We start from the raw sequence: 20,131 nt of genomic DNA, 5'->3' as shown, positions 1-20,131 counted from the left end.
TGGCCTAATAGCTAAGGTTTTTACTCTTACTCTGGCCTAATAGCTAAGGTCTTATACTCGTACTCTGGCCTAATGGTTAAGGTCTTAACTCTTACTCTGTCCTAATAGTTAAGGTTTTAACTCTTACTCTGGCCTAATAGCTAAGGTCTTAGACTCGTACTCTAGCCTGATAGCTAAGGTCTTAGACTCGTACTCTGGCCTAATGGTTAAGGTCTTAACTCTTACTCTGGTCTAATAGCTAAGGTCTTAGACTCGTACTCTGGCCTAATGGTTAAGGTCTTAACTCTTACTCTGGCCTAATAGCTAAGGTCTTAGACTCATACTCTGGCCTAATGGTTAAGGTCTTAACTCTTACTCTGGCATAATAGCTAAGGTCTTAACTCCTACTCTGGCATAATAGCTAAGGTCTTAGACTCGTACTATGGCCTACAGGTTAAGGTCTAAACTCTTACTCTGGCCTACTGGTTAAGGTTTTAACTCTTACTCTGGCCTAATAACTAAGGTCTTAGACTCGTACTCTGGCCTAATGGTTAAGGTCTTAACTCTTACTCTGGCCTAATAGCTAAGGTCTTAACTCTTACTCTGGCCTAATGGTTAAGGTCTTAACTCTTACTCTGGCCTAATAGCTAAGGTCTTAACTCTTACTCCTGTCTAATGGTTAAGGTCTTAACTCTTACTCTGGCCTAATAGGTAAGGTCTTAAATCTTACTCTGGCCTAATGGTTAAGGTCTTAACACTTACTCTGGCCTAATAGGTAAGGTCTTAACTCTCACTCTGGCCTAATAGCTAAGGTCTTAGACTCATACTCTGATCTACTGGTTAAGGTCTTAACTCTTTCTCTGGCCTAATGGTTAAGTTCTTAACTCTTACTCTGGCCTAATAGCTAAGGTCTTAGACTCGTACTATGGCCTAATAGCTAAGGTCTTAACTCTTACTCTGGCCTACTGGTTAAGGTCTTAACTCTTACTCTGGCCTAATAGCTAAGGTCTTAGAATCATACTCTGGACTAATGGTTAAGGTCATAACTCTTACTCTGGCCTAATAGCTAAGGTCTTAGACTCGTACTATGGCCTACAGGTTAAGGTCTTAATCTTACTCTGGCCTACTGTTTAAGGTCTTAACTCTTACTCTGGCCTAATAGCTAAGGTCTTAGACTCGTACTCTGGCCTAATGGTTAAGGTCTTAACTCTTACTCTGGCCTAATAGCTAAGGTCTTAGACTCGTACTATGGCCTAATGGTTAAGATCTTAACTCTTACTCTGGCCTACTGGTTAAGGTCTGAACTCTTACTCTGGCCTAATAGCTAAGGTCTTAGACTCGTACTCTGGCCTAATGGTTAAGGTCTTAACTCTTACTCTGGCCTACTGGTTAAGGTCTTAACTCTTACTCTGGCCTACTGGTTAAGGTCTTAACTCTTACTCTGGCCTAATAGCTAAGGTCTTAGACTCGTACTCTGGCCTAATTTTTAAGGTCTTAACTCTTACTCTGGCCTGCTGGTTAAGGTCTTAACTCTTACTCTGGCCTAATAGCTAAGGTCTTAGACTAGTACTATGGCCTACAGGTTAAGGTCTTAACTCTTACTCTGGCCCACTGGTTAAAGTCTTAACTCTTACTCTGGCCTAATAGCTAAGGTCTTAGACTCGTACTCTGGCCTAATGGTTAAGGTCTTAACTCTTACTCTGGCCTGCTAGTTAAGGTCTTAACTCTTACTCTGGCCAAAAAGCTAAGGTCTTAAACTAGTACTATGACCTACAGGTTAAGGTCTTAACTCTTAGTCTGGCCTACTGGTTAAAGTCTTAACTCTTACTCTGGCCTAATAGCTAAGGTCTTAGACTCATACTCTGGCCTAATTGTTAAGGTCTTAACTCTTACTCTGGCCTAATAGCTAAGGTCTTAAATTTTACTCTTGCCTAATAGCTAAGGTCTTAGACTTGTACTCTGGCCTAATGGTTAAGGTCTTAACTCTTACTCTGGCCTAATAGCTAAGGTCTTAGACTCGTACTATGGCGTACAGGCTAAGGTCTTAACTCTTAGTCTGGCCTAATGGTTAAGGTCTTAACTCTTACTCTGGCCTAATAGCTAAGGTCTTACATTCATACTCTGGCCTAATGGTTAAGGTCTTAACTCTTACTCTGGCCTAATAGCTAAGGTTTTTACTCTTAATCTGGCCTAATAGCTAAGGTCTTATACTCGTACTCTGGCCTAATGGTTAAGGTCTTAACTCTTACTCTGTCCTAATAGTTAAGGTCTTAACTCTTACTCTGGCCTATTAGCTGAGGTCTTAGACTCGTACTCTGGCCTAATGGTTAAGGTTTTAACTCTTACTCTGGCCTAATAGCTAAGGTCTTAGACTCGTACTCTAGCCTGATAGCTAAGGTCTTAGACTCGTACTCTGGCCTAATGGTTAAGGTCTTAACTCTTACTCTGGTCTAATAGCTAAGGTCTTAGACTCGTACTCTGGCCTAATGGTTAAGGTCTTAACTCTTACTCTGGCCTAATAGCTAAGGTCTTAGACTCATACTCTGGCCTAATGGTTAAGGTCTTAACTCTTACTCTGGCATAATAGCTAAGGTCTTAACTCCTACTCTGGCATAATAGCTAAGGTCTTAGACTCGTACTATGGCCTACGGGTTAAGGTCTAAACTCTTACTCTGGCCTACTGGTTAAGGTTTTAACTCTTACTCTGGCCTAATAACTAAGGTCTTAGACTCGTACTCTGGCCTAATGGTTAAGGTCTTAACTCTTACTCTGGCCTAATAGCTAAGGTCTTAACTCTTACTCTGGCCTAATGGTTAAGGTCTTAACTCTTACTCTGGCCTAATAGCTAAGGTCTTAACTCTTACTCCTGTCTAATGGTTAAGGTCTTAACTCTTACTCTGGCCTAATAGGTAAGGTCTTAAATCTTACTCTGGCCTAATGGTTAAGGTCTTAACACTTACTCTGGCCTAATAGGTAAGGTCTTAACTCTCACTCTGGCCTAATAGCTAAGGTCTTAGACTCATACTCTGATCTACTGGTTAAGGTCTTAACTCTTTCTCTGGCCTAATGGTTAAGTTCTTAACTCTTACTCTGGCCTAATAGCTAAGGTCTTAGACTCGTACTATGGCCTAATAGCTAAGGTCTTAACTCTTACTCTGGCCTACTGGTTAAGGTCTTAACTCTTACTCTGGCCTAATAGCTAAGGTCTTAGAATCATACTCTGGCCTAATGGTTAAGGTCATAACTCTTACTCTGGCCTAATAGCTAAGGTCTTAGACTCGTACTATGGCCTACAGGTTAAGGTCTTAATCTTACTCTGGCCTACTGTTTAAGGTCTTAACTCTTACTCTGGCCTAATAGCTAAGGTCTTAGACTCGTACTCTGGCCTAATGGTTAAGGTCTTAACTCTTACTCTGGCCTAATAGCTAAGGTCTTAGACTCGTACTATGGCCTAATGGTTAAGATCTTAACTCTTACTCTGGCCTACTGGTTAAGGTCTGAACTCTTACTCTGGCCTAATAGCTAAGGTCTTAGACTCGTACTCTGGCCTAATGGTTAAGGTCTTAACTCTTACTCTGGCCTAATAGCTAAGGTCTTAGACTCGTACTATGGCCTACAGGTTAAGGTCTTAACTCTTACTATGGCCTACAGGTTAAGGTCTTAACTCTTACTCTGGCCTACTGGTTAAGGTCTTAACTCTTACTCTGGCCTACTGGTTATGGTCTTAACTCTTACTCTGGCCTACTGGTTAAGGTCTTAACTCTTACTCTGGCCTAATAGCTAAGGTCTTAAACTCGTACTCTGGCCTAATGGTTAAGGTCTTAACTCTTACTCTGGCCTAATAGCTAAGGTCTTAGACTCGTACTATGGCCTACAGGTTAAGGTCTTAACTCTTAGCCTGGCCTAATGGTTAAGGTCTTAACTCTTACTCTGGCCTAATAGCTAAGGTCTTACATTCATACTCTGGCCTAATGGTTAAGGTCTTAACTCTTACTCTGGCCTAATAGCTAAGGTTTTTACTCTTACTCTGGCCTAATAGCTAAGGTCTTAGACTCGTACTCTGGCCTAATGGTTAAGGTCTTAACTCTTACTCTGTCCTAATGGTTAAGGTCTTAACTCTTACTCTGGCCTAATAGCTAAGGTCTTACATTCATACTCTGGCCTAATGGTTAAGGTCTTAACTCTTACTCTGGCCTAATAGCTAAGGTCTTAACTCTTACTCTGGCCTAATAGCTAAGGTCTTAACTCTTACTCCTGTCTAATGGTTAAGGTCTTAACTCTTACTCTGGCCTAATAGGTAAGGTCTTAAATCTTACTCTGGCCTAATGGTTAAGGTCTTAACACTTACTCTGGCCTAATAGGTAAGGTCTTAACTCTCACTCTGGCCTAATAGCTAAGGTCTTAGACTCATACTCTGATCTACTGGTTAAGGTCTTAACTCTTTCTCTGGCCTAATGGTTAAGTTCTTAACTCTTACTCTGGCCTAATAGCTAAGGTCTTAGACTCGTACTATGGCCTAATAGCTAAGGTCTTAACTCTTACTCTGGCCTACTGGTTAAGGTCTTAACTCTTACTCTGGTCTAATAGCTAAGGTCTTAGAATCATACTCTGGCCTAATGGTTAAGGTCATAACTCTTACTCTGGCCTAATAGCTAAGGTCTTAGACTCGTACAATGGCCTACAGGTTAAGGTCTTAACTCTTACTCTGGCCTACTGTTTAAGGTCTTAACTCTTACTCTGGCCTAATAGCTAAGGTCTTAGACTCGTACTATGGCCTACAGGTTAAGGTCTTAACTCTTACTCTTGCCTAATAGCTAAGGTCTTAGACTCGTACTCTGGCCTACAGGTGAAGGTCTTAACTCTTACTCTGGCCTAATAGCTAAGGTCTTAGACTCGTACTCTGGCCTAATGGTAAAGGTCTTAACTCTTACTCTGGCCTAATAGCTAAGGTCTTAGACTCGTACTCTGGCCTAATAGCTAAGGTCTTAGACTCGTACTCTGGCCTACTGGTTAAGGTCTTAACTCTTACTCTGGCCTAATAGCTAAGGTCTTAACTCTTACTCTGGCCTAATGGCTAAGGTCTTAGACTCGTACTATGGCCTAATGGTTAAGATCTTAACTCTTACTCTGGCCTACTGGTTAAGGTCTGAACTCTTACTCTGGCCTAATAGCTAAGGTCTTAGACTCGTACTCTGGCCTAATGGTTAAGGTCTTAACTCTTACTCTGGCCTACTGGTTAAGGTCTTAACTCTTACTCTGGCCTACTGGTTATGGTCTTAACTCTTACTCTGGCCTAATAGCTAAGGTCTTAGACTCGTACTCTGGCCTAATTTTTAAGGTCTTAACTCTTACTCTGGCCTGCTGGTTAAGGTCTTAACTGTTACTCTGGCCTAATAGCTAAGGTCTTAGACTAGTACTATGACCTACAGGTTAAGGTCTTAACTCTTAGTCTGGCCTACTGGTTAAAGTCTTAACTCTTACTCTGGCCTAATAGCTAAGGTCTTAGACTCATACTCTGGCCTAATTGTTAAGGTCTTAACTTTTACTCTGGCCTAATAGCTACGGTCTTAACTTTTACTCTTGCCTAATAGCTAAGGTCTTAGACTCGTACTCTGGCCTAATGGTTAAGGTCTTAACTCTTACTCTGGCCTAATAGCTAAGGTCTTAGACTCGTACTATGGCCTACAGGTTAAGGTCTTAACTCTTAGTCTGGCCTAATGGTTAAGGTCTTAACTCTTACTCTGGCCTAATAGCTAAGGTCTTAGACTCGTACTCTGGCCTAATAGCTAAGGTCTTAGTCTCGTACTCTGGCCTAATAGCTAAGGTCTTAGACTCGTACTCTGGCCTTCTGGTTAAGGTCGTAACTCTTACTCTGGCCTAATAGCTAAGGTCTTAGACTCATACTCTGGCCTAATGGATAAGGTCTTAACTCTTACTCTGGCCTAATAGCTAAGGTCTTAGACTCGTACTCTGGCCTAGTGGTTAAGGTCTTAACTCTTACTCTGGCCTAATAGCTAAGGTCTTAACTATTACCCTGGCCTAATAGCTAAGGTATTAGACTCGTACTCTCGCCTAATGGTTAAGGTCTTAACTCTTACTCTGGCCTAATAGCTAAGGTCTTAACTCTTACTCTGGCCTAATAGCTAAGGTCTTAGACTCGTACTATGGCCTAATGGTTAAGGTCTTAACTCTTACTCTGTCCTAATAGTTAAGGTCTTAACTCTTACTCTGGCCTATTAGCTAAGGTCTTAGACTCGTACTCTGGCCTAATGGTTAAGATTTTAACTCTTACTCTGGCCTAATAGCTAAGGTCTTAGACTCGTACTCTGGCCTGATAGCTAAGGTCTTAGACTCGTACTCTGGCCTAATGGTTAAGGTCTTAACTCTTACTCTGGTCTAATAGCTAAGGTCTTAGACTCGTACTCTGGCCTAACGGTTAAGGTCTTAACTCTTACTCTGGCCTAATAGCTAAGGTCTTAGACTCATACTCTGGCCTAATGGTTAAGGTCTTAACTCTTACTCTGGCCTACTGGTTAAGGTCTTAACCCTTACTCTGGCATAATAGCTAAGGTCTTAACTCTTACTCTGGCATAATAGCTAAGGTCTTAGACTCGTACTATGGCCTACAGGTTAAGGTCTAAACTCTTACTCTGGCCTACTGGTTAAGGTTTTAACTCTTACTCTGGCCTGCTAGCTACTGTCTTAGACTCATACTCTGGCCTAATTGTTAAGGTCTTAACTCTTACTCTGGCCTAATAACTAAGGTCTTAAATTTTACTCTTGCCTAATAGCTAAGGTCTTAGACTCGTACTCTGGCCTAATGGTTAAGGTCTTAACTCTTACTCTGGCCTAATAGCTAAGGTCTTAGACTCGTACTATGGCCTACAGGTTAAGGTCTTAACTCTTAGTCTGGCCTAATGGTTAAGGTCTTAACTCTTACTCTGGCCTAATAGCTAAGGTCTTACATTCATACTCTGGCCTAATGGTTAAGGTCTTAACTCTTACTCTGGCCTAATAGCTAAGGTTTTTACTCTTACTCTGGCCTAATAGCTAAGGTCTTAGACTCGTACTCTGGCCTAATGGTTAAGGTCTTAACTCTTACTCTGTCCTAATAGTTAAGGTCTTAACACTTACTCTGGCCTATTAGCTAAGGTCTTAGACTCGTACTCTGGCCTAATGGTTAAGGTTTTAACTCTTACTCTGGCCTAATAGCTAAGGTCTTAACTCTTACTCTGGTCTAATAGCTAAGGTGTTAGACTCGTACTCTGGCCTAATGGTTAAGGTCTTAACTCTTACTCTGGCCTAATAGCTAAGGTCTTAGACTCATACTCTGGCCTAATGGTTAAGGTCTTAACTCTTACTCTGGCCAACTGGTTAAGGTCTTAACCCTTACTCTGGCATAATAGCTAAGGTCTTAACTCTTACTCTGGCCTAATAGCTAAGGTCTTAGACTCATACTCTGACCTACTGGTTAAGGTCTTAACTCTTTCTCTGGCCTAATGGTTAAGTTCTTAACTCTTACTCTGGCCTAATAGCTAAGGTCTTAGACTCGTACTATGGCCTAATAGCTAAGGTCTTAACTCTTACTCTGGCCTACTGGTTAAGGTCTTAACTCTTACTCTGGCCTAATAGCTAAGGTCTTAGAATCATACTCTGGCCTAATGGTTAAGGTCATAACTCTAACTCTGGCCTAATAGCTAAGGTCTTAGACTCGTACTATGGCCTACAGGTTAAGGTCTTAACTCTTACTCTGGCCTACTGTTTAAGGACTTAACTCTTACTCTGGCCTAATAGCTAAGGTCTTAGACTCGTACTCTGGCCTACAGGTGAAGGTCTTAACTCTTACTCTGGCCTAATAGCTAAGGTCTTAGACTCGTACTCTGGCCTACAGGTAAAGGTCTTAACTCTTACTCTGGCCTAATAGCTAAGGTCTTAGACTCGTACTCTGGCCTAATAGCTAAGGTCTTAGACTCGTACTCTGGCCTACTGGTTAAGGTCTTAACTTTTACTCTGGCCTAATAGCTAAGGTCTTAACTCTTACTCTGGCCTAATAGCTAAGGTCTTAGACTCGTACTATGGCCTAATGGTTAAGATCTTAACTCTTACTCTGGCCTACTGGTTAAGGTCTGAACTCTTACTCTGGCCTTATAGCTAAGGTCTTAGACTCGTACTCTGGCCTAATGGTTAAGGTCTTAACTCTTACTCTGGCCTACTGGTTAAGGTCTTAACTCTTACTCTGGCCTACTGGTTAAGGTCTTAACTCTTACTCTGGCCTAATAGCTAAGGTCTTAGACTCGCACTCTGGCCTAATTTTTAAGGTCTTAACTCTTACTCTGGCCTGCTGGTTAAGGTCTTAACTCTTACTCTGGCCTAATAGCTAAGGTCTTAGACTAGTACTATGGCCTACAGGTTAAGGTCTTAACTCTTACTCTGGCCTACTGGTTAAAGTCTTAACTCTTACTCTGGCCTAATAGCTAAGGTCTTAGACTCGTACTCTGGCCTAATGGTTAAGGTCTTAACTCTTACTCTGGCCTGCTAGTTAAGGTCTTAACTCTTACTCTGGCCTAATAGCTAAGGTCTTAAACTAGTACTATGACCTACAGGGTTAAGGTCTTAACTCTTAGTCTGGCCTACTGGTTAAAGTCTTAACTCTTACTCTGGCCTAATAGCTAAGGTCTTAGACTCATACTCTGGCCTAATTGTTAAGGTCTTAACTCTTACTCTGGCCTAATAGCTAAGGTCTTAAATTTTACTCTTGCCTAATAGCTAAGGTCTTAGACTCGTACTCTGGCCTAATGGTTAAGGTCTTAACTCTTACTCTGGCCTAATAGCTAAGGTCTTAGACTCGTACTATGGCCTACAGGTTAAGGTCTTAACTCTTAGTCTGGCCTAATGGTTAAGGTCTTAACTCTTACTCTGGCCTAATAGCTAAGGTCTTACATTCATACTCTGGCCTAATGGTTAAGGTCTTAACTCTTACTCTGGCCTAATAGCTAAGGTTTTTACTCTCACTCTGGCCTAATAGCTAAGGTCTTAGACTCGTACTCTGGCCTAATGGTTAAGGTCTTAACTCTTACTCTGTCCTAATAGTTAAGGTCTTAACTCTTACTCTGGCCTATTAGCTGAGGTCTTAGACTCGTACTCTGGCCTAATGGTTAAGGTTTTAACTCTTACTCTGGCCTAATAGCTAAGGTCTTAGACTCGTACTCTAGCCTGATAGCTAAGGTCTTAGACTCGTACTCTGGCCTAATGGTTAAGGTCTTAACTCTTACTCTGGTCTAATAGCTAAGGTCTTAGACTCGTACTCTGGCCTAATGGTTAAGGTCTTAACACTTACTCTGGCCTAATAGCTAAGGTCTTAGACTCATACTCTGGCCTAATGGTTAAGGTCTTAACTCTTACTCTGGCATAATAGCTAAGGTCTTAACTCTTACTCTGGCATAATAGCTAAGGTCTTAGACTCGTACCATGGCCTACAGGTTAAGGTCTAAACTCTTACTCTGACCTACTGGTTAAGGTTTTAACTCTTACTCTGGCCTAATAACTAAGGTCTTAGACTCGTACTCTGGCCTAATGGTTAAGGTCTTAACTCTTACTCTGGCCTAATAGCTAAGGTCTTAACTCTTACTCTGGCCTAATGGTTAAGGTCTTAACTCTTACTCTGGCCTAATAGCTAAGGTCTTAACTCTTACTCCCGTCTAATGGTTAAGGTCTTAACTCTTACTCTGGCCTAATAGGTAAGGTCTTAAATCTTACTCTGGCCTAATGGTTAAGGTCTTAACACTTACTCTGGCCTAATAGGTAAGGTCTTAACTCTCACTCTGGCCTAATAGCTAAGGTCTTAGACTCATACTCTGACCTACTGGTTAAGGTCTTAACTCTTTCTCTGGCCTAATGGTTAAGTTCTTAACTCTTACTCTGGCCTAATAGCTAAGGTCTTAGACTCGTACTATGGCCTAATAGCTAAGGTCTTAACTCTTACTCTGGCCTACTGGTTAGGGTCTTAACTCTTACTCTGGCCTAATAGCTAAGGTCTTAGAATCATACTCTGGCCTAATGGTTAAGGTCATAACTCTTACTCTGGCCTAATAGCTAAGGTCTTAGACTCGTACTATGGCCTACAGGTTAAGGTCTTAACTCTTACTCTGGCCTACTGTTTAAGGTCTTAACTCTTACTCTGGCCTAATAGCTAAGGTCTTAGACTCGTACTATGGCCTACAGGTTAAGGTCTTAACTCTTACTCTTGCCTAATAGCTAAGGTCTTAGACTCGTACTCTGGCCTACAGGTGAAGGTCTTAACTCTTACTCTGGCCTAATAGCTAAGGTCTTAGACTCGTACTCTGGCTTAATGGTAAAGGTCTTAACTCTTACTCTGGCCTAATAGCTAAGGTCTTAGACTCGTACTCTGGCCTAATAGCTAAGGTCTTAGACTCGTACTCTGGCCTACTGGTTAAGGTCTTAACTCTTACTCTGGCCTAATAGCTAAGGTCTTAACTCTTACTCTGGCCTAATGGCTAAGGTCTTAGACTCGTACTATGGCCTAATGGTTAAGATCTTAACTCTTACTCTGGCCTACTGGTTAAGGTCTGAACTCTTACTCTGGCCTAATAGCTAAGGTCTTAGACTCGTACTCTGGCCTAATGGTTAAGGTCTTAACTCTTACTCTGGCCTACTGGTTAAGGTCTTAACTCTTACTCTGGCCTACTGGTTATGGTCTTAACTCTTACTTTGGCCTAATAGCTAAGGTCTTAGACTCGTACTCTGGCCTAATTTTTAAGGTCTTAACTCTTACTCTGGCCTGCTGGTTAAGGTCTTAACTGTTACTCTGGCCTAATAGCTAAGGTCTTAGACTAGTACTATGACCTACAGGTTAAGGTCTTAACTCTTAGTCTGGCCTACTGGTTAAAGTCTTAACTCTTACTCTGGCCTAATAGCTAAGGTCTTAGACTCATACTCTGGCCTAATTGTTAAGGTCTTAACTTTTACTCTGGCCTAATAGCTACGGTCTTAACTTTTACTCTTGCCTAATAGCTAAGGTCTTAGACTCGTACTCTGGCCTAATGGTTAAGGTCTTAACTCTTACTCTGGCCTAATAGCTAAGGTCTTAGACTCGTACTATGGCCTACAGGTTAAGGTCTTAACTCTTAGTCTGGCCTAATGGTTAAGGTCTTAACTCTTACTCTGGCCTAATAGCTAAGGTCTTAGACTCGTACTCTGGCCTAATAGCTAAGGTCTTAGTCTCGTACTCTGGCCTAATAGCTAAGGTCTTAGACTCGTACTCTGGCCTTCTGGTTAAGGTCGTAACTCTTACTCTGGCCTAATAGCTAAGGTCTTAGATTCGTACTCTGGCCTAATGGATAAGGTCTTAACTCTTACTCTGGCCTAATAGCTAAGGTCTTAGACTCGTACTCTGGCCTAGTGGTTAAGGTCTTAACTCTTACTCTGTCCTAATAGTTAAGGTCTTAACTCTTACTCTGGCCTATTAGCTAAGGTCTTAGACTCGTACTCTGGCCTAATGGTTAAGATTTTAACTCTTACTCTGGCCTAATAGCTAAGGTCTTAGACTCGTACTCTGGCCTGATAGCTAAGGTCTTAGACTCGTACTCTGGCCTAATGGTTAAGGTCCTAACTCTTACTCTGGTCTAATAGCTAAGGTCTTAGACTCGTACTCTGGCCTAACGGTTAAGGTCTTAACTCTTACTCTGGCCTAATAGCTAAGGTCTTAGACTCATACTCTGGCCTAATGGTTAAGGTCTTAACTCTTACTCTGGCCTACTGGTTAAGGTCTTAACCCTTACTCTGGCATAATAGCTAAGGTCTTAACTCTTACTCTGGCATAATAGCTAAGGTCTTAGACTCGTACTATGGCCTAATGGTTAAGGTCTTAACTCTTACTCTGTCCTAATAGTTAAGGTCTTAACACTTACTCTGGCCTATTAGCTAAGGTCTTAGACTCGTACTCTGACCTAATGTTTAAGGTTTTAACTCTTACTCTGGCCTAATAGCTAAGGTCTTAACTCTTACTCTGGTCTAATAGCTAAGGTGTTAGACTCGTACTCTGGCCTAATGGTTAAGGTCTTAACTCTTACTCTGGCCTAATAGCTAAGGTCTTAGACTCATACTCTGGCCTAATGGTTAAGGTCTTAACTCTTACTCTGGCCTACTGGTTAAGGTCTTAACCCTTACTCTGGCATAATAGCTAAGGTCTTAACTCTTACTCTGGCCTAATAGCTAAGGTCTTAGACTCATACTCTGACCTACTGGTTAAGGTCTTAACTCTTTCTCTGGCCTAATGGTTAAGTTCTTAACTCTTACTCTGGCCTAATAGCTAAGGTCTTAGACTCGTACTATGGCCTAATAGCTAAGGTCTTAACTCTTACTCTGGACTACTGGTTAAGGTCTTAACTCTTACTCTGGCCTACTGGTTAAGGTCTTAACTGTTACTCTGGCCTAATAGCTAAGGTCTTAGACTAGTACTATGACCTACAGGTTAAGGTCTTAACTCTTAGTCTGGCCTACTGGTTAAAGTCTTAACTCTTACTCTGTGGAGAAGTGTGGCTCAGGGGTTAGAGGCGGCAGACCCGGAAGCTGAAATCGGTCCTGGACCAGGGTTCAATTCCCGCCTCGGCGGGTCTTGGGCTAAAAATTCCACGGACTCGATAATTATCGCCCCGGTGCCTCCTCGACTCACGGGTTCACACTCTGCGACTCTGGGCAATAGCTTGCTTAATCTCCACAACGGCCCCTCGCGGCAGGATGCCTGACTTTCACCTTGTGGATACCCTGTTATCTCACAGGGGAATACCAGGACGGGTTCCCTAAGCAAGCGCCGGGAAACCCACAGCGGGTAGCTGTGCGCTATATAAGCTCCACTACATTTACATTTACTCTGGCCTAATAGCTAAGGTCTTAGACTCATACTCTGGCCTAATTGTTAAGGTCTTAACTCTTACTCTGGCCTAATAGCTAAGGTCTTAACTTTTACTCTTGCCTAATAGCTAAGGTCTTATACTCGTACTCTGGCCTAATGGTTAAGGTCTTAACTCTTACTCTGGCCTAATAGCTAAGGTCTTAGTCTCGTACTCTGGCCTAATAGCTAAGGTCTTAGACTCGTACTCTGGCCTACTGGTTAAGGTCGTAACTCTTACTCTGGCCTAATAGCTAAGGTCTTAGACTCGTACTCTGGCCTAATAGCTAAGGTCTTAGACTCGTACTCTGGCCTACTGGTTAAGGTCTTAACTCTTACTCTGGCCTAATAGCTAAGGTCTTAGACTCGTACTCTGGCCTAATGGATAAGGTCTTAAATTTTACTCTGGCCTACTGGTTAAGGTCTTAACTCTTACTCTGGCCTAATAGCTAAGGTCTTAGACTCGTACTCTGGCCTAATGGATAAGGTCTTAAATCTTACTCTGGCCTAATAGCTAAGGTCTTAGACTCGTACTCTGGCCTAGTGGTTAAGGTCTTAACTCTTACTCTGGCCTAATAGCTAAGGTCTTAGACTCGTACTATCGCCTACAGGTTAATCTCTTAACTCTTACTCTGGCCTAATAGCTAAGGTCTTAACTATTACTCTGGCCTAATTGCTAAGGTATTAGACTCGTACTCTGGCCTAATGGTTAAGGTCTTAACTCTTACTCTGGCCTAATAGCTAAGGTCTTAGTCTCGTACTCTGGCCTAATAGCTAAGGTCTTAGACTCATACTCTGGCCTACTGGTTAAGGTCGTAACTCTTACTCTGGCCTAATAGCTAAGGTCTTAGACTCGTACTCTGGCCTAATAGCTAAGGTCTTAGACTCGTACTCTGGCCTACTGGTTAAGGTCTTAACTCTTGCTCTGGCCTAATAGCTAAGGTCTTAGACTCGTACTCTGGCCTAATGGATAAGGTCTTAAATCTTACTCTGGCCTAATAGCTAAGGTCTTAGACTCGTACTCTGGCCTAGTGCTTAAGGTCTTAACTCTTACTCTGGCCTAATAGCTAAGGTCTTAGACTCGTACTATCGCCTACAGGTTAATCTCTTAACTCTTACTCTGGCCTAATAGCTAAGGTCTTAACTATTACTCTGGCCTAATAGCTAAGGTATTAGACTCGTACTCTGGCCTAATGGTTAAGGTCTTAACTCTTACTCTGGCCTAATAGCTAAGGTCTTAACTCTTACTCTGGCCTAATAGCTAAGGTCTTAGACTCGTACTATGGCCTAATGGTTAAGGTCTTAACTCTTACTCTGGCCTAATAGCTAAGGTCTTAACTCTTACTCTGGCCTAATAGCTAAGGTATTAGACTCGTACTCTGGCCTAATGGTTAAGGTCTTAACTCTTACTCTGGCCTAATAGCTAAGGTCTTAACTCTTAGTCTGGCCTAATAGCTAAGGTCTTAGACCCGAACTCTGGCCTAATGGTTAAGGTCTTAAATCTTACTCTGGCCTAATAGCAAAGGTCTTACATTCATACTCTGGCCTAATAGCTAAGGTCTTAACTCTTAGTCTGGCCTAATAGCTAAGGTCTTAGACCCGAACTCTGGCCTAATGGTTAAGGTCCTAAATTTTACTCTGGCCTAATAGCTAAGGTCTTACATTCATACTCTGGCCTAATGGTTAAGGTCTTAACTCTTACTCTGGCCTAATAGCTAAGGTTTTTACTCTTACTCTGGCCTAATAGCTAAGGTCTTAGACTCGTACTCTGGCCTAATGGTTAAGGTCTTAACTCTTACTCTGTCCTAATAGTTAAGGTCTTAACTCTTACTCTGGCCTATTAGCTAAGGTCTTAGACTCGTACTCTGGCCTGATAGCTAAGGTCTTAGACTCGTACTCTGGCCTAATGGTTAAGGTCTTAACTCTTACTCTGGTCTAATAGCTAAGGTCTTAGACTCATACTCTGGCCTAATGGTTAAGGTCTTAACTCTTACTCTGGCCTAGTAGCTAAGGTCTTAGACTCATACACTGGCCTAATGGTTAAGGTCTTAACTCTTACTCTGGCCTACTGGTTAAGGTCTTAACCCTTACTCTGGTATAATAGCTAAGGTCTTAACTCTTACTCTGGCATAATAGCTAAGGTCTTAGACTCGTACTATGGCCTACAGGTTAAGGTCTAAACTCTTACTCTGGCCTACTGGTTAAGGTTTTAACTCTTACTCTGGCTTAATAGCTAAGGTCTTAGACTCGTACTCTGGCTTAATGGTAAAGGTCTTAACTCTTACTCTGGCCTAATAGCTAAGGTCTTAGACTCGTACTCTGGCCTAATAGCTAAGGTCTTAGACTCGTACTCTGGCCTACTGGTTAAGGTCTTAACTCTTACTCTGGCCTAATAGCTAAGGTCTTAACTCTTACTCTGGCCTAATGGCTAAGGTCTTAGACTCGTACTATGGCCTAATGGTTAAGATCTTAACTCTTACTCTGGCCTACTGGTTAAGGTCTGAACTCTTACTCTGGCCTAATAGCTAAAGTCTTAGACTCGTACTCTGGCCTAATGGTTAAGGTCTTAACTCTTACTCTGGCCTACTGGTTAAGGTCTTAACTCTTACTCTGGCCTACTGGTTATGGTCTTAACTCTTACTTTGGCCTAATAGCTAAGGTCTTAGACTCGTACTCTGGCCTAATTTTTAAGGTCTTAACTCTTACTCTGGCCTGCTGGTTAAGGTCTTAACTGTTACTCTGGCCTAATAGCTAAGGTCTTAGACTAGTACTATGACCTACAGGTTAAGGTCTTAACTCTTAGTCTGGCCTACTGGTTAAAGTCTTAACTCTTACTCTGGCCTAATAGCTAAGGTCTTAGACTCATACTCTGGCCTAATTGTTAAGGTCTTAACTTTTACTCTGGCCTAATAGCTACGGTCTTAACTTTTACTCTTGCCTAATAGCTAAGGTCTTAGACTCGTACTCTGGCCTAATGGTTAAGGTCTTAACTCTTACTCTGGCCTAATAGCTAAGGTCTTAGACTCGTACTATGGCCTACAGGTTAAGGTCTTAACTCTTAGTCTGGCCTAATGGTTAAGGTCTTAACTCTTACTCTGGCCTAATAGCTAAGGTCTTAGACTCGTACTCTGGCCTAATAGCTAAGGTCTTAGTCTCGTACTCTGGCCTAATAGCTAAGGTCTTAGACTCGTACTCTGGCCTTCTGGTTAAGGTCGTAACTCTTACTCTGGCCTAATAGCTAAGGTCTTAGATTCGTACTCTGGCCTAATGGATAAGGTCTTAACTCTTACTCTGGCCTAATAGCTAAGGTCTTAGACTCGTACTCTGGCCTAGTGGTTAAGGTCTTAACTCTTACTCTGTCCTAATAGTTAAGGTCTTAACTCTTACTCTGGCCTATTAGCTAAGGTCTTAGACTCGTACTCTGGCCTAATGGTTAAGATTTTAACTCTTACTCTGGCCTAATAGCTAAGGTCTTAGACTCGTACTCTGGCCTGATAGCTAAGGTCTTAGACTCGTACTCTGGCCTAATGGTTAAGGTCCTAACTCTTACTCTGGTCTAATAGCTAAGGTCTTAGACTCGTACTCTGGCCTAACGGTTAAGGTCTTAACTCTTACTCTGGCCTAATAGCTAAGGTCTTAGACTCATACTCTGGCCTAATGGTTAAGGTCTTAACTCTTACTCTGGCCTACTGGTTAAGGTCTTAACCCTTACTCTGGCATAATAGCTAAGGTCTTAACTCTTACTCTGGCATAATAGCTAAGGTCTTAGACTCGTACTATGGCCTAATGGTTAAGGTCTTAACTCTTACTCTGTCCTAATAGTTAAGGTCTTAACACTTACTCTGGCCTATTAGCTAAGGTCTTAGACTCGTACTCTGACCTAATGTTTAAGGTTTTAACTCTTACTCTGGCCTAATAGCTAAGGTCTTAACTCTTACTCTGGTCTAATAGCTAAGGTGTTAGACTCGTACTCTGGCCTAATGGTTAAGGTCTTAACTCTTACTCTGGCCTAATAGCTAAGGTCTTAGACTCATACTCTGGCCTAATGGTTAAGGTCTTAACTCTTACTCTGGCCTACTGGTTAAGGTCTTAACCCTTACTCTGGCATAATAGCTAAGGTCTTAACTCTTACTCTGGCCTAATAGCTAAGGTCTTAGACTCATACTCTGACCTACTGGTTAAGGTCTTAACTCTTTCTCTGGCCTAATGGTTAAGTTCTTAACTCTTACTCTGGCCTAATAGCTAAGGTCTTAGACTCGTACTATGGCCTAATAGCTAAGGTCTTAACTCTTACTCTGGACTACTGGTTAAGGTCTTAACTCTTACTCTGGCCTACTGGTTAAGGTCTTAACTGTTACTCTGGCCTAATAGCTAAGGTCTTAGACTAGTACTATGACCTACAGGTTAAGGTCTTAACTCTTAGTCTGGCCTACTGGTTAAAGTCTTAACTCTTACTCTGTGGAGAAGTGTGGCTCAGGGGTTAGAGGCGGCAGACCCGGAAGCTGAAATCGGTCCTGGACCAGGGTTCAATTCCCGCCTCGGCGGGTCTTGGGCTAAAAATTCCACGGACTCGATAATTATCGCCCCGGTGCCTCCTCGACTCACGGGTTCACACTCTGCGACTCTGGGCAATAGCTTGCTTAATCTCCACAACGGCCCCTCGCGGCAGGATGCCTGACTTTCACCTTGTGGATACCCTGTTATCTCACAGGGGAATACCAGGACGGGTTCCCTAAGCAAGCGCCGGGAAACCCACAGCGGGTAGCTGTGCGCTATATAAGCTCCACTACATTTACATTTACTCTGGCCTAATAGCTAAGGTCTTAGACTCATACTCTGGCCTAATTGTTAAGGTCTTAACTCTTACTCTGGCCTAATAGCTAAGGTCTTAACTTTTACTCTTGCCTAATAGCTAAGGTCTTATACTCGTACTCTGGCCTAATGGTTAAGGTCTTAACTCTTACTCTGGCCTAATAGCTAAGGTCTTAGTCTCGTACTCTGGCCTAATAGCTAAGGTCTTAGACTCGTACTCTGGCCTACTGGTTAAGGTCGTAACTCTTACTCTGGCCTAATAGCTAAGGTCTTAGACTCGTACTCTGGCCTAATAGCTAAGGTCTTAGACTCGTACTCTGGCCTACTGGTTAAGGTCTTAACTCTTACTCTGGCCTAATAGCTAAGGTCTTAGACTCGTACTCTGGCCTAATGGATAAGGTCTTAAATCTTACTCTGGCCTACTGGTTAAGGTCTTAACTCTTACTCTGGCCTAATAGCTAAGGTCTTAGACTCGTACTCTGGCCTAATGGATAAGGTCTTAAATCTTACTCTGGCCTAATAGCTAAGGTCTTAGACTCGTACTCTGGCCTAGTGGTTAAGGTCTTAACTCTTACTCTGGCCTAATAGCTAAGGTCTTAGACTCGTACTATCGCCTACAGGTTAATCTCTTAACTCTTACTCTGGCCTAATAGCTAAGGTCTTAACTATTACTCTGGCCTAATTGCTAAGGTATTAGACTCGTACTCTGGCCTAATGGTTAAGGTCTTAACTCTTACTCTGGCCTAATAGCTAAGGTCTTAGTCTCGTACTCTGGCCTAATAGCTAAGGTCTTAGACTCATACTCTGGCCTACTGGTTAAGGTCGTAACTCTTACTCTGGCCTAATAGCTAAGGTCTTAGACTCGTACTCTGGCCTAATAGCTAAGGTCTTAGACTCGTACTCTGGCCTACTGGTTAAGGTCTTAACTCTTACTCTGGCCTAATAGCTAAGGTCTTAGACTCGTACTCTGGCCTAATGGATAAGGTCTTAAATCTTACTCTGGCCTAATAGCTAAGGTCTTAGACTCGTACTCTGGCCTAGTGCTTAAGGTCTTAACTCTTACTCTGGCCTAATAGCTAAGGTCTTAGACTCGTACTATCGCCTACAGGTTAATCTCTTAACTCTTACTCTGGCCTAATAGCTAAGGTCTTAACTATTACTCTGGCCTAATAGCTAAGGTATTAGACTCGTACTCTGGCCTAATGGTTAAGGTCTTAACTCTTACTCTGGCCTAATAGCTAAGGTCTTAACTCTTACTCTGGCCTAATAGCTAAGGTCTTAGACTCGTACTATGGCCTAATGGTTAAGGTCTTAACTCTTACTCTGGCCTAATAGCTAAGGTCTTAACTCTTACTCTGGCCTAATAGCTAAGGTATTAGACTCGTACTCTGGCCTAATGGTTAAGGTCTTAACTCTTACTCTGGCCTAATAGCTAAGGTCTTAACTCTTAGTCTGGCCTAATAGCTAAGGTCTTAGACCCGAACTCTGGCCTAATGGTTAAGGTCTTAAATCTTACTCTGGCCTAATAGCAAAGGTCTTACATTCATACTCTGGCCTAATAGCTAAGGTCTTAACTCTTAGTCTGGCCTAATAGCTAAGGTCTTAGACCCGAACTCTGGCCTAATGGTTAAGGTCCTAAATTTTACTCTGGCCTAATAGCTAAGGTCTTACATTCATACTCTGGCCTAATGGTTAAGGTCTTAACTCTTACTCTGGCCTAATAGCTAAGGTTTTTACTCTTACTCTGGCCTAATAGCTAAGGTCTTAGACTCGTACTCTGGCCTAATGGTTAAGGTCTTAACTCTTACTCTGTCCTAATAGTTAAGGTCTTAACTCTTACTCTGGCCTATTAGCTAAGGTCTTAGACTCGTACTCTGGCCTGATAGCTAAGGTCTTAGACTCGTACTCTGGCCTAATGGTTAAGGTCTTAACTCTTACTCTGGTCTAATAGCTAAGGTCTTAGACTCATACTCTGGCCTAATGGTTAAGGTCTTAACTCTTACTCTGGCCTAGTAGCTAAGGTCTTAGACTCATACACTGGCCTAATGGTTAAGGTCTTAACTCTTACTCTGGCCTACTGGTTAAGGTCTTAACCCTTACTCTGGTATAATAGCTAAGGTCTTAACTCTTACTCTGGCATAATAGCTAAGGTCTTAGACTCGTACTATGGCCTACAGGTTAAGGTCTAAACTCTTACTCTGGCCTACTGGTTAAGGTTTTAACTCTTACTCTGGCTTAATAGCTAAGGTCTTAGACTCGTACTCTGGCCTAATGGTTAAGGTTTTAACTCTTACTCTGGCCTAATAGCTAAGGTCTTAACTCTTACTCTGGTCTAATAGCTAAGGTGTTAGACTCGTACTCTGGCCTAATGGTTAAGGTCTTAACTCTTACTCTGGCCTAATAGCTAAGGTCTTAGACTCATACTCTGGCCTA

This window comes from Triturus cristatus, chromosome 9 (assembly GCF_964204655.1).
Source record: "Triturus cristatus chromosome 9, aTriCri1.1, whole genome shotgun sequence".
NCBI classification, from domain to species: Eukaryota; Metazoa; Chordata; class Amphibia; order Caudata; family Salamandridae; genus Triturus; species Triturus cristatus.
Note: the sequence above shows the minus strand (reverse complement) of the source record.